Here is an 11554-nt window from a genome sequence, read left to right as displayed (position 1 = left end):
AAAGTAAATCCATCTTAAAAGCTCCTCTTTGAATCTAGGCTTAAATCTATGCTGCAAGAGAGATATTTCATGGATGAAAGCACTTCTCCACTTATTAAAACTCTGCCTTTCATGCCTGAACACTTTTGCATTTCTGATTATCCAAATGTTCCAGCAAGCAACAAAAACAACCTCAGTGAAGAAAGGTTTAGCAAAATCTTGCTTAGCCTGCATAAAAATGGTGGCCATATCATCCCCAGGTGGCTAGCAGATTTGGAGATAATTCCAAACTCTCACACTAAAATTGCATTGGAAGAATAAATGATCCCTGGTCTCACGTGTCAACAGAGGGCACAACACACAAATGACCCCATCATCCAAATGTCATTGTCTTCTCTCAACCATATCCTTGGTGTTAAGCCTGTCCATAATTAACATCCAGGCAAACACCTTGATTTTCATTGTGCATGAAGATCTCCAAATCCATAATAGGAGAGGGTTAAAGGACATAGTGGAGTGCATGAAGGAATAAAACAACTTGGGCTTGAAAGCATTGCAAGTCCCCTGCCAGAACCAAATATCATTTACACCCATATCTCTGTTGCAATTAGCCATCATGTTTTGAACTGTCAAATACTCCTGATATGCCTCTGCAGAGAGAGGAAGATGAAACATCTGGTTTATATCATGGGATTGAAAAGACTTAGACACTGATATCCAGGGGTCTTTCACATATGAAAAAAGCCAGGGAAACCTCGACTGCAAAGGAGTCATAGAGTCACCAATCTTCCACTTGTCAGACCAAAACAGAGCTGAATTCCCAGAGTTAACTTGAACCCATGTTGTGCTCCTGAAATGGTCAATCAGCTTACAAATATCCGTCCACCAAAAAGACCCACAAGATGTTGTCCCCTGAGGTACACCAACATGGTAATATGTATCCCAAATAAGAGAGACCCATGGCAAATCCACCTTATTTAGGAATTTATGCATATGCTTGAGCAAGAGGGCTATGTTCTGGACACCCAGATTAAGAATACCAAGGCCCCCTTTGCTTTTTGGCCTGCAAATTAAATCCCAAGCTACCAAGGAAGGAGAAGGTTCATCTCTATGTTTCCTCCATAAGCACTGTCTTTGTATTCTCTCTAGTTGCTTTAAAATCCCCACAGGTTCTAGCAAACTGCCTAGATAGAAGATGGCTAAGTTGAAAGATGATGGTAGCAACTACACGGACTGGGTCCGTAACTTGAGGATTATCCTCATTGCTGCATAGAAGAATTACGTCCTGGAAGCACCGCTAGGTGCCAAACCCGTTGTAGGAGCAACTCCAGATGTTATGAACACCTGGCAGAGCAAAGCTGATGACTACTAGATAGTTCAGTGTGCCATGCTTTACGGCTTAGAACCGGGACTTCAACGATGTTTTGAACGTCATGGAGCATATGAGATGTTTCAGGAGTTGAAGTTAATATTTCAAGCAAATGCTCGGATTGAAAGATATGAAGTCTCCAATAAGTTCTACAACTGCAAAATGGAGGAGAATAGTTCTATCAGCGAAGACATACTCAGAATGTCTGGGTACCACAATCACTCGACTCAGCTGGGAATTAATCTTCCGGTTGATAGTGTCATTGACAGAGTTATTCAATCACTACCACCAAGCTACAAAAGCTTCGTTATGAACTATAATATGCAAGGGATGGATAAGACAATTCCCGAGCTCTTCACGATGCTAAAGGCCGCGGAGGTAGAAATCAAGAAGGAGAATCAAGTGTTGATGGTCAACAAGACCACCAGTTTCAAGAAGGGCAAAGGGAAGAAGGGGAACTTCAAGAAGAACGGCAAGTAAGTTGCTGCTCAAGTGAAGAAGCCCAAGTCTGGACCTAAGCTTGAGACTGAGTGCTTCTACTGCAAAGGGACCGGTCACTGGAAGCAGAACTGCCCCAAGTATTTGGCGGACAAGAAGGATGGCAAAGTGAAAGGTATATTTGATATACATGTTATTGATGTGTACCTTACTAATGCTCGCAGTAGCGCTTGGGTATTTGATACTGGTTCTGTTGCTAATATTTGCAACTCGAAATAAGGGCTATGGATTAAGCGAAGATTGGCTAAGGACGAGGTGACGATGCGCGTGGGAAATGGTTCCAAAGTCGATGTGATCGCCATCGGCACGCTACCTCTACATCTACCTTCGGGATTAGTTTTAGACCTGAATAATTGTTATTTGGTGCCAACGTTAAGCATGAACATTATATTTGGATCTTCTTTGATGAGAGACGGTTATTCATTTAAATCAGAGAATAATGGTTGTTCTATTTATATGAGCAATATGTTTTATGGCCATGCACCCTTGATGAGTGGTCTATTTTTACTAAATCTTGATAGTGGTGATACACCTATTCATAGTATTTAAGCCAAAAGATATAAGTTTAATAATGATAGTGCAACTTATTTGTGGCACTACCGTTTAGGTCATATTGGTGTAAAGCGCATGAAGAAACTCCACGCTGATTGGCTTTTGGAATCACTTGATTATGAATCACTTGATGCTTGCGAACCATGCCTCATGGGCAAGATGACTAAGACTCCGTTCTCCGGAACAATGGAACGAGCAATAGACTTATTGAAAATAATACATACCGATGTATGCGGTCCGATGAGTGTTGATGCTCGTGGCGGGTATCGTTATTTTCTAACCTTCACAGATGATTTGAGCAGATATGGGTATGTCTACTTAATGAAACATAAGTCTGAAACATTTGAAAAGTTCAAAGAATTTCAGAGTGAAGTGGAAAATCATCGTAACAAGAAAATAAAGTTTCTACGATCTGATCGTGGAGGATAATATTTGAGTTATGAGTTTGGTCTTCATTTGAAACAATGCAGAATAGTTTCGCAACTCACGCCACCTGGAACACCACATCGTAATGGTGTGTCCGAACATCGTAACCACACTTTATTAGATATGGTGCAATCTATGATGTCTCTTACTGATTTACCGCTATCGTTTTGGGGTTATGCTTTAGAGACGGCTACATTCACGTTAAATAGGCCACCATCAAAATCCGTTGATACGACACCATATGAACTGTGGTTTGGCAAGAAACCCAAGTTGTCATTTCTTAAAGTTTGGGTCTGTGGTGCTTATGTGAAAAAGCTTCAACCTGATAAGCTCGAACCGAAATCGGAGAAATGTGTCTTCATAGGATACCCAAAGGAGAGTGTTGGGTACACCTTCTATCACAGATCTGAAGGCAAGATATTCATTGCTAAGAATGGATCCTTTCTAGAGAAGGAGTTTCTCTCGAAAGAAGTGAGTGGGAGGAAAGTAGAACTTGATGAGGTAATTGTACCTGCTCCCTTATTGTAAAGTAGTTCATCACAAAAATCAGTTCCAGTGATTCCTACACCAATTAGTGAGGAAGCTAATGATGTTAATCACGAAACTTCTGTTCAAGTTACTATCGAACCTCGTAGGTCAACCAGAGTAAGATCCGCACCAGAGTGGTACGGTAATCCTGTTCTGGAGGTCATGTTACTTGACCATGACAAATCTACGAACTATGAGGAAGCGATGATGAGCCCAGATTCCGCAAAATGGCTTGAGGCCATGAAATCAGAGATGGGATCCATGTATGAGAACAATGTGTGGACTTTAGTTGACTTGCCCGATGATCGAAAAGCCATAGAGAATAAATGGATCTTCAAGAAGAAGACTAACACTGACGGTAATATTACTGTCTACAAAGCTCGACTTGTTGCGAAAGGTTTTCGACAAGTTCAAGGAGTTGACTATGATGAGACCTTCTCACCCATAGCGATGCTTAAGTCCGTCCGAATCATGTTAGCAATTGCCGCATTTTATGATTATGAAATTTGGCAAATGGATGTCAAAACTGCATTCCTTAATGGATATCTTAAAGAAGAGTTGTATATGATGCAACCAGAAGGTTTTGTCCATCCAAAAGGTGCTAACAAAATGTGTAAGCTCCAGCGATCCATTTATGGACTGGTGCAAGCATCTCGGAGTTGGAATATACACTTTGATAGTGTGATCAAAGCATATGGTTTTATACAGACTATTGGAGAAGCCTGTATTTACAAGAAAGTGAGTGGGAGCTCTGTAGCATTTCTGATATTATATGTGATGACATATTGTTGATCGGAAATGATACTGAATTTTTGAACAACATAAAAGGATACTTGAGTAAGAATTTTTCAATGAAAGACCTCGGTGAAGCTACTTATATATTGGGCATCAAGATCTATAGAGATAGATCAAGACGCTTAATTGGACTTTCACAAACCACATACCTTGATAAAGTTTTGAAGAAGTTCAAGATGGATCAAGCAAAGAAATGGTTCTTGTCTGTATTACAAGGTGTGAAGTTGAGTCAAACTCAATGCCCGACCACTGTAGAAGATAGAGAGAAAATGAAAGGCATTCCCTATGCCTCAGCCATAGGTTCTATCATGTATGCAATGTTGTGTACCAGACCTGATGTGTGCCTTGCTATTAGTTTAGCAGGGAGGTAGCAAAGTAATTGTAGCGACCAGACCTCAAACAGTTTGATCTCTGTGCTCCGGTGTCATCCCTGGATCAGTAATGCTAACACCACACAGTACTCGGAGGATTTATAGCAGAGTAGCAATCACACACTTATTACATCGAGTGTCTCAAAAGAGAACTTATTACAATAAATATGGCTTAAGGCCATCTAATAACGATAACAGCGGAAGGCTTGGAAGATAAGTGAGTCCATCAACTCCAACGGCATCACTGAGTATAGAACCACGACCTAAAAACTGCTTAATCGTCGTCTGAAAAGTCTGCAACATTAACGTTGCAGCCCGAAAACGGGTCAGCACATGGAATATGCTGGCAAGGTAACACATAGAGAGTAATGGAATGCAACAGCTATACTATATGCATATTTGGCTGGTGGAAAGCTCTATGGTTACAGTTTTTGCGTAAAGCCAATTTTTCCCTACTTCAAAGGAATAAAATTAATTACTATCATGGTGGTTGTTAAACATTGAGAATGGTTGACAGCATTCTCAATCCCAATTAAGTAACATCATTAAAACCCCACAAAATTAATTTAGAGTAACATGTTGAGATTCACATGATAATCCAGGTACTAGATACTCAAGATGTCCATAACCGGGGACACGGCTAACCATGATTAGTTTGTTACACTCTGCAGAGGTTTGCGCACTTTTCCCCACAAGACTCGATCGCCTCCGTTTGGTTTCTCGCACTACAGGGTGTTTGAGAAGACGGATGACCGAGACACAGTCTTTCAGAAGCGCTAGCACCTTACGACGGATAGACCGGTACACCTACTTTCCCCTACATCTGCTAGTCTACCCTGTAAGAGTTCGCACAACTTAGTCAACTATGCCAGAGCCCATAATGGCTTGTGGCTGCACACGGAAGTTTCTAGTATGAATAATCTCATGATCCCTTTGGGCCTGGGTGGCGGTCCAAATAAAAACAGGCAAGTCCTGGAATCCCCAGGTGCCTCAATCCACCCAGATGTGTGTTAGGTTGCCACCTTAGATAAACCCTTAATTATCAATCTCACATCTGTCATGGATATCACTCACCCAATCCACGTCTACTAGCGTAGCATGGCATAATGAGCAAACGTAGAAGTAACTCCCAAAGGTTTGATAATAAACAGGTAATAGGTACTACCTCATCTACTTCCCATCCCACAATTTAATTAGATCCTAATCATCATCTACTTCCCATCCCACAATTTAATTAGATCCTAATCATGCAATGTGTGAAGATTGATCTAATGCAATAAAACCGGGTTGTAGAAAAGGTATGATCAAAGTGTTACTTGCCTTGCTGATGATCCGCGTAACCTAGAGATTCGAAGTAACAGGCGGCGCACTCCGGGTATTCTATCGCAGACAAACAACAAGCATACAATAAGTACTCATCTAATGCACAGGTAAAACTCAAATAGAAGATCTAACCAGAAAGTTCAACTTAAGAACCTGGTTTGCAAAAAGAATCAAATCGAACGGGCGAAAGAAAACAACTTCGTTCTAGTAATCTGGATCTAGGGCAAATTTTACAGTAGCAAAAATGTTTAAGTTGATTATTCGGAAGAGGGTTTCGAGACGAAACTCCAGGCGCTTGAATCGCCTGATTCCGATAAACGAGCGAAAAGTTATACTAAAAGAAAATCGGATCAGAAATCGCGATCAGAAAATAACCGCGAAAAATCCGAAGAAAAAGAAAAACGACGAACAGATTTTTTTTAAAACAGCATGGAAAACGAGGCGGCGGCGAACCTCGGGCGGCGCGCAACTCCGGCGGCGGCGGCGGCGGCTGGGGCGGGGCTAGGGTTAGGCGCGGCGGCTGGGCTCTCTCTCGGCTCGGCTCGGGCGCCTTATAAAGGCCCCGGCCAGGGAGTCCTGGCCGAGTACGGCCCGTAGTCGGTTCCGGGTTTTTTTAATAATTCCGCTCGGAAGAAAAATAAAAAGAAATACTAAACGGACTCCAAAAATCACGAAATAAATTTTCCCGGGTTCTAAAATCAAGCCCGATAAAGTGAACATTTATCTGGCCCTAAACAATTTTGAAAAACGCGCATTTTTCCTAATTCAAATAAATACAAAACTCTGAAATAAAACTATTTGATTTTTTTATTAAATCCTCAATATTTCTATATTTTGGGAAAGTCATTTTATTCCCTCTCTCATATTTTTGTAATAGAAATAATTGATGATAAAATAAATAAAATCAAATGATCCTGTTTACATAATTTGAGAAAACTCAAATATGTAAATAACGAAATCCCCAACTCTCTCCGTGGGTCCTTGAGTTGCTTAGGATTTTCTAGGATCAAAACCAAAAGCAAAATAAAATATGATATGCATGATGATCTAATGTATAACATTCCAAATTGAAAATTTGGGATGTTACAAATTGAAAATTTGGGATGTTACAAACCTACCCCCCTTAAGATGAATCTCGCCCTCGAGATTCGGGTTGGCTAGAAAATAGGTGAGGGTGGTCTTTGAGCAAATCTTCCTCTCGCTCCCAGGTGGCTTCATCCTCCGTGTGGTGGCTCCACTGAACTTTGCAAAACTTGATAACCTTGCTACGAGTAACTCGGCTGGCAAACTCAAGAATCTTGACTGGTTTTTCCTCATAGGTCAAATTGTTATCCAACTGAATTGCTTCTAATGGCACTGTGTCTCTCAAGGGTATGTCAGCCATCTCCGCGTGACACTTCTTCAACTGAGAAACGTGGAACACATCATGCACTCCTGCCAATACTTCTGGCAATTCCAACTTGTAGGCCACTTCTCCCATACGCTCCAAAACTCGATATGGTCCTACAAATCGTGGCGCTAACTTCCCCTTAACTCCAAAGCGCTTAATCCCTCGAAGTGGGGATACTCGAAGATAAACTCTGTCTCCAACTTCGTAAACTGTCTCCTTGCGTTTAGAATCTGCGTAGCTCTTCTGCCTGGACTAGGCTACCTTGAGCCTATCGCGAATCAACTTCACCTTCTGTTCAAACTCTTTAATCAGATCTGGTCCAAACAACTGACGGTCTCCAACTTCGTCCCATGACAATGGTGTCCTGCACCTCCTTCCGTACAAAGCTTCGAAAGGTGCCATCTTCAAACTGGTCTGATAGCTATTATTGTAAGAGAACTCTGCATATGGCAAATTATCATCCCAACTAGATCCATAATCTAGCGCACAAGCTCTCAGCATATCCTCCAAAATCTGATTGACTCTCTCGGTCTGTCCATCTGTCTGCGGGTGAAAAGCTGTACTAAATTCTAGCCTAGTACCCAAAGTCTCATGCAACTGCTTCCAGAACTTTGAGGTAAACTGGGTTCCTCTATCTGATACGATGCTCCTCGGAACTCCATGCAAACATATGATCCTGGTCATGTATATCTTTGCCAACTTAGCACTGGTGTAAGTGGTCTTTACTGGGATGAAATGAGCTACCTTCGTCAATCGATCAACTACAACCCAAATCGAGTCATAGCCTGAACGAGTCCTTGGTAATCCCGTGATAAAATCCATGCCTAACTTATCCCACTTCCATTCGGGTATCGGCGATGGTTGCAACAATCCTGCTAGCTTCTGATGCTCTGCCTTTACTCTCTGACATACGTCACAAACTGCTACATACTCCGCAATATCCTTTTTCATTCCGGTCCACCAGAAAATATCCTTAAAATCCAAATACATCTTGGTATTTCCTGGGTGAATCGAATATGGTGAATCATGTGCCTCTTGCAAAATCAACTTTCTGATTTCCGGGTTATTGGGCACATAAACACGGTCTTCAAACCATAGGGTGTCGTGCTCATCCTCACGAAATCCTTTAGCTTTTCCTTCTTTCATCTTCTCCTTTATGGAAGCAATCTCCTTGTCAGATTTCTGAGCTTCTCTGATTCTGTCCATCAATGTTGACTGAATTTCCAACGCTGCTACATAGCCTCTCGGAACTATTTCCAAACATAGTTCATGAAAATTTTCTGCTAACTCCTTGGGTATTTCTCCCGTCATTAACGTATTGACATGGCTCTTGTGGCTTAATGCATCAGCTACTACATTAGCTTTTCCGGGATGGTAATGTAATTTCATATCATAATCCTTGATAAGCTCCAACCATCTCCTTTGTCTGAGGTTCAACTCCTTCTGTGTGAAAATGTACTTCAAACTCTTATGATCCGTGTACACCTCACAATGATTTCCAATGAGGAAATGTCTCCATGTCTTCAATGCATGCACTATGGCCGCTAATTCCAAATCATGCGTGGCATAATTCAATTCGTGGGGCTTCAGTTGTCGTGAAGCATACGAAACAACTCTCCCTTCCTGCATAAGCACTGCTCCAAGTCCTCGACGTGAAGCGTCGCAATACACCTCATAATCCTTGGTTTGATCTGGCAAAATCAACACTGGTGAGGTAACCAAGCGTTTCTTCAACTCCTGGAAACTAGCCTCACACTCCTCAGTCCATTTGAACTTGGTATCCTTCTTCAGCAATTCCGTCATAGGTTTCGCGATCTTTGAGAAATTCTCAATAAATCTCCGGTAGTATCCTGCGAGTCCAAGAAAACTCCGGATCTCTCCAACGGTAGTTGGGGCTTCCCACTTGGTCACGGTTTCAACTTTAGCGGGATCTACTGCTATACCTTCTCCAGATATAACGTGTCCGAGGAATCCTACTTCCTTCAACCAAAATTCACATTTGCTGAACTTGGCGTATAATTGGTGTTCTCTGAGCTTTCCAAGTACCAAACGCAAATGCTCCTTATGCTCCTCTTCATTCTTCGAATATACCAGGATATCATCAATGAACACTACGACGAACTTATCCAAAAACTCCATAAACACTTTGTTCATCATGTTCATAAAATAGGCAGGCGCGTTAGTCAGTCCAAATGACATAACGGTATACTCATACAGTCCATATCTTGTGGTGAATGCTGTCTTAGGTATATCCTGTTCTCGAATCTTCAACTGGTGGTATCCTGATCGCAAATCGATCTTGGAAAACACTTTAGCTCCTTGCAATCGATCAAACAGATCATTGATCATTGGTAGCGGGTACTTGTTCTTGATTGTTACTTCGTTCAATCCTCGATAGTCAACAACCATCCTTAACGATCCATCCTTCTTCTCCACTAGAAGTACTGGTGATCCCCAAGGCGAAGAACTTGGGCGAATATATCCCTTATCCAGTAACTCCTTAATCTGCTTCTTAATTTCCACCAAATCTTTTGCTGGCATCCTATATGGTCTCTTCGATATTGGCCCAGTGCGTGGCAAAAGCTCAATCAAAAACTCAATGTCTCTATCCGGTGGCATGCCTGGCAACTCTTCGGGAAATACATCAGGAAAATCCTTTACCACTGGTACTTCCTCCTGCACAACTCCTGATAAGGAATTTACTTGTGTCCTGTTTGGCGCATGTCGGGATACATACTTGATCCGTCTTCCTTCTGGCGTTGTGAGCAAAATTGTCTTACTGGCGCAATCGATGTTTCCTCCATACATCGATAGCCAATCCATACCAAGAATCACATCCAGACCTTGGGATTCCAAAATAATTAAATCCGTTGGGAAAACATGCCTTCCTATACTTAATGGCACTTGAAAACATCCTTGACTGGCCATGTACTCCGCTCCTGGTGAGCTTACTAGCATAGGTGTTTTAAGAATCCTAGTGGGCAGGCTATACTTTTCCACAAATCCCCTTGATATGTATGAATGCGATGCACCAGTATCAAAAAGAACGAGTGTAGTAAATGACTTAACCAAAAACGTACCTATTACTGCATCGGGCTGAGCTTCAACCTCCTCCACGCTAACGTGGTTCACCTGTCCCCTGTTGAAAGGGTTCGGCTTCTTTCCAGAGCTTCCATTGCCATTTTGGCCTTCAGGACATTCATTTGCATAATGTCCTGGCTTCGAACACTTATAGCAAGTGACGTGGCTCAAGTCCTTCTTGGCTGGGGTCGATGGGGTGCTGCGGTTCTGGCCATTGCTTCCTCCATTCCCATTACCATTCTTGGTGCCATTGTGATTGTGCGAGCTACCTACTCCATGGGTATGCTGAAATTGTCCTCCCGGTCTAGGGGTAAAACGAGGCTTCTGCTGAGCTCCTGAATTATACTTTCCTTGTCCATACTTCCTCTTGCAGTTCTCAATTTGCTGCTGCTTCCCTTCAATCATAAGAGCACGATCTACCAACTCCTGGTAGTTGTTGAAGGTGGCTACCATCAACTGCATACTCAACTCATCATTCAGTCCTTCCAGGAATTTCTCCTGCTTAGCTGCATCTGTAGCAACATCATTTGGGGCATAACGTGCTAGCTTACTAAACTCCTCCACATACTGGCCAACTGTCCGTCCTCCTTGGCGCAAGTTACGAAACTCACGCTTCTTCATGGCCATTGCTCCTGCTGAAACATGGGCAGTACGAAAAGCCTGCTGAAACTGGTCCCATGTGACAGTGTCGACTGGGAAGGTGGCTATGAAATTCTCCCACCAAGATGCTGCGGGTCCTTCTAACTGATGTGCGGCAAACTTCACCTTCTCCGCATCTGCGCATCCTGCTGTGGTCAACTCCCTAGCTGTCTTGCGGAGCCAATCATCTGCTACTATCGGCTCGGTGCTACTGGAAAACACCGGCGGATTTAGCCTAAGAAAACGGGCTAAGTGGTCAACAGGTGGTGGTGGTTGATAGAGGCAAAGGTGTCCCGATGTTTCGATGAGATGGTGGCTATCGTTTTCTGTGGGAGTCGACCTTGACGATCCGACTACGAACGTGCGAGACGTCGCGCCTTAGCAATCGCTAAACCAACTTCCGAGGGGTTATTGACCACGCCGGAGCATGATCAACCTGACCACGAGGGCCTGTTTCCTGCGAGCAAACGAAGAACAAGCAAGAAACTGAGATTGCAATCTGGATATTGCGAATATAAGATGAAAGCTTTATTGATCAAGGTGGGGTTCTGTGACGTCTTGGTCTGGTCGTTGGACACAAACGAAGTACGCGAAGTTGCAGCT

Source organism: Triticum urartu, chromosome 5 (genome assembly GCF_003073215.2).
Source record: "Triticum urartu cultivar G1812 chromosome 5, Tu2.1, whole genome shotgun sequence".
Lineage (NCBI taxonomy): Eukaryota > Viridiplantae > Streptophyta > Magnoliopsida > Poales > Poaceae > Triticum > Triticum urartu.
This window is presented reverse-complemented; position numbering follows the sequence as displayed.